This window comes from Pteropus vampyrus, unplaced genomic scaffold (assembly GCF_000151845.1).
Source record: "Pteropus vampyrus isolate Shadow unplaced genomic scaffold, Pvam_2.0 Scaffold1004, whole genome shotgun sequence".
Classification (NCBI taxonomy): domain Eukaryota; kingdom Metazoa; phylum Chordata; class Mammalia; order Chiroptera; family Pteropodidae; genus Pteropus; species Pteropus vampyrus.
The window spans coordinates 27461-35576 of NW_011889785.1; the positions used below are offsets into that span (position 1 = coordinate 27461).

General features: G+C 41.2%; 1 long non-coding RNA gene across 1 annotated transcript in view; it reads right to left on the reverse strand.

Annotated features, from left to right (window-relative positions):
* Positions 1–628: 628 nt before the first annotated feature.
* LOC111734367 overlaps positions 629–8116 on the reverse strand; it is an 8968-nt gene continuing 1480 nt past the window's right edge. The window contains exons 2-3 of the long non-coding RNA XR_002778422.1: positions 2662–2772; positions 629–1814 (exon numbers count right to left, since the gene is read on the reverse strand). This is a non-coding gene — a long non-coding RNA (uncharacterized LOC111734367). The remainder of the gene's footprint in view (positions 1815–2661; positions 2773–8116) is intronic.

Genomic DNA, 8116 nt, shown 5'->3' on the forward strand with positions numbered 1-8116 from the left:
AGAAAGTCCTTTGAGGGTGGTTTTCATTGGTATATATATTTAACTTGAGGAACATCTTTATAGAAAAAGAGGTTGAAGCAGAGATCTTTTTTTTTTAATTTTTTATTTAAGGTTATTGGAGTAACATTGGCTAATACAATTATACAATTTTCAGGTGTACATTATTATTTGACATCTGTATATTCTATTGTGTGTTTACCACCCAAAGTCCAGTTTTCTTCAGCTACCATATATTTGATCCCTTTTATCCACTTCACCCTCCCCCTAAACCCTATATTTGACCCTCTTTAACCCGTCTACCTCCTCTCTCCTCCCCCATCCTACTAGTAACCACTAGTCTATAGTCCTCTGGTAACCACTAGCCTATAGTCCATGTCCATGAGTCTCTATTTGTTTTTCCTGCTCATTTGTTGCTTTTAGGTTTATATCTCACATATAAGTAATATCATGTGGTTTTCAACTTTTTCTGTCTGGCTTATTTCACTTAGCATGATTATGTCGAAGTCCATCCATGTTTTCACAAATGGCAGTATTTAATCTCTTATGGCTGAGTAATATTCCATTGCATATATGTACCACAGCTTCTTTAACCAACCACCTATCATAGGACACTTCAGTTGCTTCCATGTCCTGGCCACTGTGAATAATGTTGCTATGAACATCAGTGTGCAAATATCTTTTTGGATATGGGTTTTCCAGTCTTTGGGGTAATTACCCAGTAGAGGTATTGCTGGATTATATGGTAGATCAATTTGAAGCAGAGATCTTAACCCAAGACAACTGGGGAATTGGGTTATAGCTTCTTGACGGTACTGGGAGTGAGATGAACTTGTTTTACAGACCAGAAAACCCCAATTCTCCAGCAACTGAACATCAACAAGACAGATTTGTGAGCTACTAAGAATGATATACTAGCATGATTTAGCAATGAATTGGTTTGGGGTGGGACAGGGTAGGAAAGAGGATGGAAAACCCTGAAGAGGATTAAGATGATGAAAAAATGATAAGTTCTTTTATGGTCATGTGGGGCTGCTTCTCAGATATCTAAGTAGCGGTGTCAAGTCTGGGGCTCATAGGTAATTCAGAGCTAGCAGAATACATTTGGCCAAAATTTCCTTTGGCAGGACACATTGAGTCCATGTACACAAGACTGTCTATGAGGATGGTATAATGTGAGAATAGAACTGTTTCTAGAATAAGCATGTAGAGTAGATAATAGCTAAAGTACATGAAGAAAGGTCATCAGGAAAGATAGGAAAAATTCCAAGGAGTGTTGAGACATAGAAGCCAGGGACACAAGAGGACTATTTCAAAACAAAGGAAGTAACCACAGCAACCAATCCTGCAAAGATAATCAAAAACTATTTATTTCTTCCAGTGATATGAAGATCAATGGAGGCTTAAGAGAGCTGTTTTTGTAGAATGATGGAGGCAAAAGTTAGTTTTGAGTGTGCAGAGGAAGAAGAGGGAGAGGATCGAATGTATAACATTAATAAGTTTTAATAAGAGAGAGAGATAGTATGTTGTAATGAAGGTGGAAAGGATGCTGTTGAGAAGGTGAGACTGTGCAAGGTCCAGAGAGAGAAGGCATGAGCACTAATGTAAAGTTATGGAGAGTCAAGAGTGTTGGGAACCAAAATGTAATGGAAGAATTAGCCTTAAAAAGTAGGAAGCACATTTTATCTGTGGTAACAAGATGGAACGAGGAGAGAATGAAACACGTGCCGAATGCCTGGTGGTCTGAGAGCACAAAGTTGAACTCATTTCATCCTGCTGGCTTGATTTTCAGTGGAAGAAGATGGTAGGAATATTTGCTGGAAGAGAAAAGAGTTAGAAGGATGAGGCTTTTGAGAAGTAGAGGGCTGGGGAAGTAGCAGTTGTAGAGGGTGAATAATCATGTGAATGAGAGAAATGCAGAAGGCTCGTGAGGCAGGATGGTGGGCACATGAAGTTGGGATAAAGTTGAAGAGGCAGAAGTAATTACATGGGTCATACAAATCCCACGAGCCTCACTTTCTTCATCTACAAAAGGGAAAGTAATACCTACCTCCAAGTGCCGGTGTAAAGAACATGTGAACAAAAAGTAAGAGAAAAGGTTTTGTAAACCTGAACATAGAAATGCTTGCTAGGATCACTCTGCCAGGATCTCTCCTCTGACTTTTATAACTCTCTTCCCTGGATTTACATTCTTAGTATGTGTTGAAACTATGAGGAACAATTACAAATGCTTAAGTAAGTCTCGAATTCAAATTAATACTTATTTTACTAACTCTGAGCAGTTTGAGCATCACTGCTTCAGATCATTAGTTCCTGTTGTTGAGCTGACCATAGACCCCCACTTACAAGGAAGTGTTTTCCACTTTCTCACCAAGTAAAATTGAAAACTATATGTACCATTTAGTGCAAAGTGGGTGTTCTATGCATGTGGAGAATGAGAAGATAGTAATGGGCAAGGATCAAGGTGCACATAGAAATACAGCAAGTGAAAGTAGGCGATCCCTACTTTCATGACAGGGAAATGCCAAGATTTAGTGCAGAAGTAAACACAGTGGGTATCCCTACTATATACCCAGGTTATCTATCCAGTGTGATTGGCATGAGCTCCTCAATGAGATCAGTCAGTGAAGTTTTCTAGGGGCAACGAGCAATATGTAATCTTACCATGCTGGGATTAGAAGCTTCAGACATAACCATGCTGGAAAGGGTGTACCTCCCAGACTTGGCTTTGGTTTTCTTGACTTCTTTCAACCATTTCCTGTATTGTTTCCGGACCTACAGAAGCAAAGCATGCTCTGAGTCAGCTCAATGAGAGGAGTGAGGATGGAAAGAGTCGTGAGTAGGAGTCAGACAGTGGTACCTGCTGGCTGAGGAGGCAATACACCAGGAAGATAAAGACGCCCTGCAGGCTGTTGATGATGGTGAAGAGGTAAGCCATGGCATGGGCAGTTGGACCCACCTGCAGGATCCCCAGACACCACGTACAGCCCAAGATGAAGAGCTGAGTTGTCACTTTAAATGTCAGCATCCTGAATAGGAGAAGAAGGGAAGCCCATGGTATACCCAGAGCAACAGAATCAAGGCCATTTTCATCCCCACCACATGGATGCCTCTCACTGATTTGTGATCAACTTTGATCTTTACTCTCAAAGATACCCTAAACAGAAGTGCTATACGGATCTAGGACGGTATTCTGACATGGGCTGAGGACAGCAGTGACACTTAAAAATGAGGGTTTCAAAAAATCATGATGTTTCATAAATATTCCCAATTTCATTCAACTGACATTTCTGAGTATGTTTTGTGTACCTGACTCTGTGCCAGGTCCTGGGCATTAAACACAACAAAGACAAGATTTCTGTTTCATAGACCTTACAGTGCAGTAGAAAGACAAAAACAAAGGGTCACTTATACTATTGTGAAGTGTGAAGTACCTCTCCATGTCCCATCCAGTACTATTTCCATCTTCTCACTCTCCAGGATGTGGCCCAGGCCATACCTTGCCCAAAATAGAGACCATTCGTGGTTTGCAAAGTTGAGGAAATAAAAAGACATCCCTAGCCTCTTAGAAGATGTGATACGTGGATGAGGAAGAACCTAATTTCACCAGGTGGAGGAGTTTAGAGGGCAGAGGGAAGAGCATTCATGAAGATGTGGGAAAGAAAGTACATGCAGGGTTCCAGAAACAGTTATATAATATCCTAGGTGTTTATGAAGATGTCAATGTCCTTACGTTTTTCTTGAACCACAAAAGAAAACCCTTTTTATCCAAGCATAGTCAGTTCTGTTGGTAGCTGAGGTAGTTTTCTGCTGGAGTTATAAATGGATGAAATGTTTTTGTCTTAGGTGTCAGCAGCAAACCACAGTATCTGAGATGGTTTCCTAGGAAGGTGACTGCACCGCTTCCCGCAGCCCCTCAGCACCCCTGTGGAAGGACACCTGAAGCTTGGAACCATATGGTCTTGCTCATGGACTATGCTTTGTATGGAGGGGTGAGCCCCTCTGATCCATCTCACCTGGTATTCTGGAGGGTGGACACATCGCTGTTGAGTGAGGAGAGCTTGATTTTCAGAATCCAGAAGGTCATCAGAAAGAAAGCCAAATTAATCCGCAAAATCCTCACAAGGCATATTGAATGCATTCCACATCTATAAAACTTCCACCTGCCTTATCCACCACCTAACCCAGCAGGTAAGAAGCTTTCTTATTACACAGCAGTCATAGAAAACCAGACCAAATATCCAGGAACCTGGGCACATTCTTATCCTGTAACTGGGATGACCAACTCATCCCAGTTTGCATTGGAATTCCCAAGTTTTAGCATGGAAAGTGACATCTCAGGAAACCCCTCTATCCTGGTTTAAACTGACATCATGCCTCTTGGGAGCCCCCTTAATTTTGGAAAATGTAGAAGGACTGCTCTCCCTACCTGTAACCCTCCTTATACACTTACTCTTTGATTGGACCTCAGCTGGGCAGGAAGGATGCGCTGATGTCATCCATTACTCACAGAGAAGATGATGCAGGCGGGGCCAAGGAAGGTTCATATAAATCCTTTGTGTGTGTGGATCCAGCATCGAAGAGAGAGATGGAAAGAGATCGAAGACTATGTTGACCTTTGTGGAATAAGGATCGATAAATAAACATACCTCACCATAGTTTCCTCCTTCCACCTTTATTATTAAGGTTGCTATTGCTCTTTTTTTTGTAAGAATATTTAAGCTAAAATCTACCTTCAGTGCATATTTAAATATGCAGTACAGTATTGTTAGCTATAGGCACTGATCTATAGTACAACTCCTGAACTTATTTATCATTCATAATTGAAACTTTCTATATGCCTTCGATGGTGGTGATGGTGTCTTGGGTTCACGCTTATTCCCAAACTCATCAGGTTGTACACATTAAAAATGTACAACTTTTTACACATAAATCACATCTTCATAAAATGGTTTTAAAGTAAAGATAAATTCTTTTCAAAAGGCTCTGTTGAGTCTTGTACCCCAGAAATGCTTAGAGAAATAAATATAAGTTCTCAGAAGAACTGATAAATTAGTTTCTGGTTTATTAAACAAATATTGACTGTCTTTTCTGTGTCAAGATTTGTTCTTGGCCTGAATACCCACTTGTGATTAAGATAGACTGAAATTAGACAATAGAAACAATTCAGACAAAGAGTTTTGTGATCAAGTATCTGGAGCTATGAGAACCTGTGGCTGGATTCGTAGCCTGGGGTACATGAGATTAGATAGTTGAGAAGGGTTCCCTGAGCGAACTCACTGTATTTAGGCTGAGATATGACAAATGAGCAGGTGTCGAGAAGGTGAACAATTTGGGACGTGCAAGAAGAGAGCGTAAGAAGATATTAATCGTAACCTGACACAGTGATAAGGCAAGGCTCATGTACATTACATAATTTATCCCTCATGACAACACAAGGACTCAGATGATCACAGGTCAGGCATCTGAGGCTTAAAGAGGCAGAGTCAGTAACTCAAGGACACACGGGTAGAAATGATGGAATTGGAACTTGATCCCAAGTGAGGGAAATTGTGAGTGAGGAGGGAGGTGTGAGGACCACGGAGAGGGTTAGATGGATGCACCAAAAGAGAAAGCTACTAAGGCAGTGTTGGTGAACTGCAGCCAACTTGGTAAACTATGGGCCCACTTGGCCTGCCACCTGATTTGGGAAATGTGTTTCACTGGACCACAGTCACACTCATTCTCTTACATGTTGTCTTTGGCTGCTTTTGTGCTGCAAGGACAGAGGTGAAGATTTGCAACGGAGACCATACGGCCCACAAAGCAGAAAAGATTTAGTCTTTGACCCTTTTCAGAAAAAGTTCCTGACTCTTATGCTAAGCTACCTAGGAAGGCCAGCTGGCCAGGCCTCATCTGACGTAGGTGAGCATTAATTTTATCAGCATAGGAGTATGTTGCGAACACCAGACTGTCTGGGTTTGATCTCAGCTCTGCCAGCAAACAGCTGTGTGATCTTGGCCATGTCAGTCGTCTCTGTCCCTCAGGTTCCTCATCTGTAAAACCTGCAATTTACTAGTTTCTACTTCAGAAGGTTGTTGGGAAGATGCTTTGACTGATACATGAAAAATACTTAGAACACTGATTGCCCATCAGAAGTGATTTCTAAATCTTAGCTCATGATAATTTCATCATCTATATCAGCATCTATTGTTACTTTTAATTAGGAGAGTGAAATAGATTATACCAACCAATGCTATCCCTTCATTTCCATTTTGCTTTCTAGAAGATTTCAACAGTTCTCTCAATTAATGTGATGAATATTATATTAATATACAGTTCTCATATATGAGATGCAGTTAATAACCTGTATTATAGTCATCAATATAATATACAATTAGTATTTAAAATAAATCTAAAAGATGAAACACAGTCACTACATCTTACTTTAAAATTATTAATATCTCATTAGATTGGGAAAAAATGGCATAGATGATAGAGGCTTTGTTCATCCTCCTTTGACCAAATCAAAGTCGTGACAGAAACAAGGAGCAAAGAGCAAGGAAAGGCACCTGGGATCTACATGAACAGAAGCACTAGGACTAGGGAGATAAATAATTAATCAACCTGCAAGGGTAGAAGGTAGGAGGAAGCAAAGATGGGAGGCTTCCTAGTCCTGAGTGGCTGAATGGGACAGAGGCTGAGGCATTCTGCAGCTGCAGACTCCTCTTAAAAGGGCCATGTCCGCGAGCGAACTTTTGTGGTGATGGAACTGCTCGTTCTAAGCACCAGTGCTCATCTGGCTTCGCGGGGGTTGGGGGGTGGGGCACCAGGGACTTACAGGGGATACTGAGTTGTCAGACTGAGGGCCAGAGGCAAGGATCTCTCTTAAACAGAAGTGCTGGTGGTATCTATTGTTCCTCTGTTGAGCCCTCCCCACTCCCAGTATGCAGAGGTAGCAGCCACCATAGCTGAGATGTAATCAACCTGGATAACAGAGATTGTTCAGCCCAGAACATTCCCTGAAACTCCTCCTCGCCAAACTCACAGCCACACCCGACACATCCAGCTGTGTATTCGGAGAGTCAGGTGCTCCTTGCTGAGCAGTGCCAAGATTCACACTGGTGGCAGTTGGCCTCAGTTTCTTGTGTGGCTTCTTGAGGCAACTATTAGCACAGCATCTGTGGATTGCTTGCTGACTCTTAACAGGTGGCACCGGAGGGGCACAGGCTGGGGCTAAACTTGGCCCACAGCTGAACCACTCTCAGGACTGCACCACTGGACACCTACTACACAAAGCTGCACTAATAAGACCAGGAGACTTAGGAGATTTCCTTAGTACATAGAAACGGACACAGACGGGCAGCCAAAATGGGAAGACAAAGAAGCAGAAACATATGAGAGAACAGAACATAGATCCAGAAGTAATGGAGTCAAGCAATCTAACAGATACAGAGTTTAAAGCACTGGTTATAAAGATGCTAATAGAACTTAGGAAAAGTGTAGATGAACTCAGTGAGAACTTTAACAAAGAAATAAGAAACATAAAAATAGAAATGGAAATTATAAAAGGGAACCTGTCAGAAATGAAGAACACTTTGACTGAGATGAAGAGTAAATTAGATGCACTAAACAGAGTGGATAAAGAAGAAGATGGAACCTCCAATGTAGAGGATGGGGAAACCAAGGACACTCGATCAGAATGGCAAGAAAAAAGAGGACAAGACATAATAATAATTTAAGGAGCCTATGGGATACTATAAAATGTAAAAATATCTGTGTCATTGGGGTATCTGAAGGACAAAAAGACATTGAAGAGCTATTTGCAGAAATAATGATGGAAAACTTTCCTCACCTGATGAAGGAAATAGACATACAACCCAGGAAGCTCAAAGAGTCCAAAGAAAGAGGAATCCAAAGAGACCCACATCAAAATACATTGCAATTAAAATGCCAAAGGTTAAATACAAAGAGAGAATCTTAAAAGAAGAAAGAGAAAAGCAGTTAATTACGTAGAAAGGAACACTCATAAGACTGGCAGCTGATTTCTCACAAGAAACTATGCAGGACAGAAGGGCTTGGCACAAAATATTCAACATGATGAAAACCCAGAATACTTGAGGTAGAATACTACAACCAA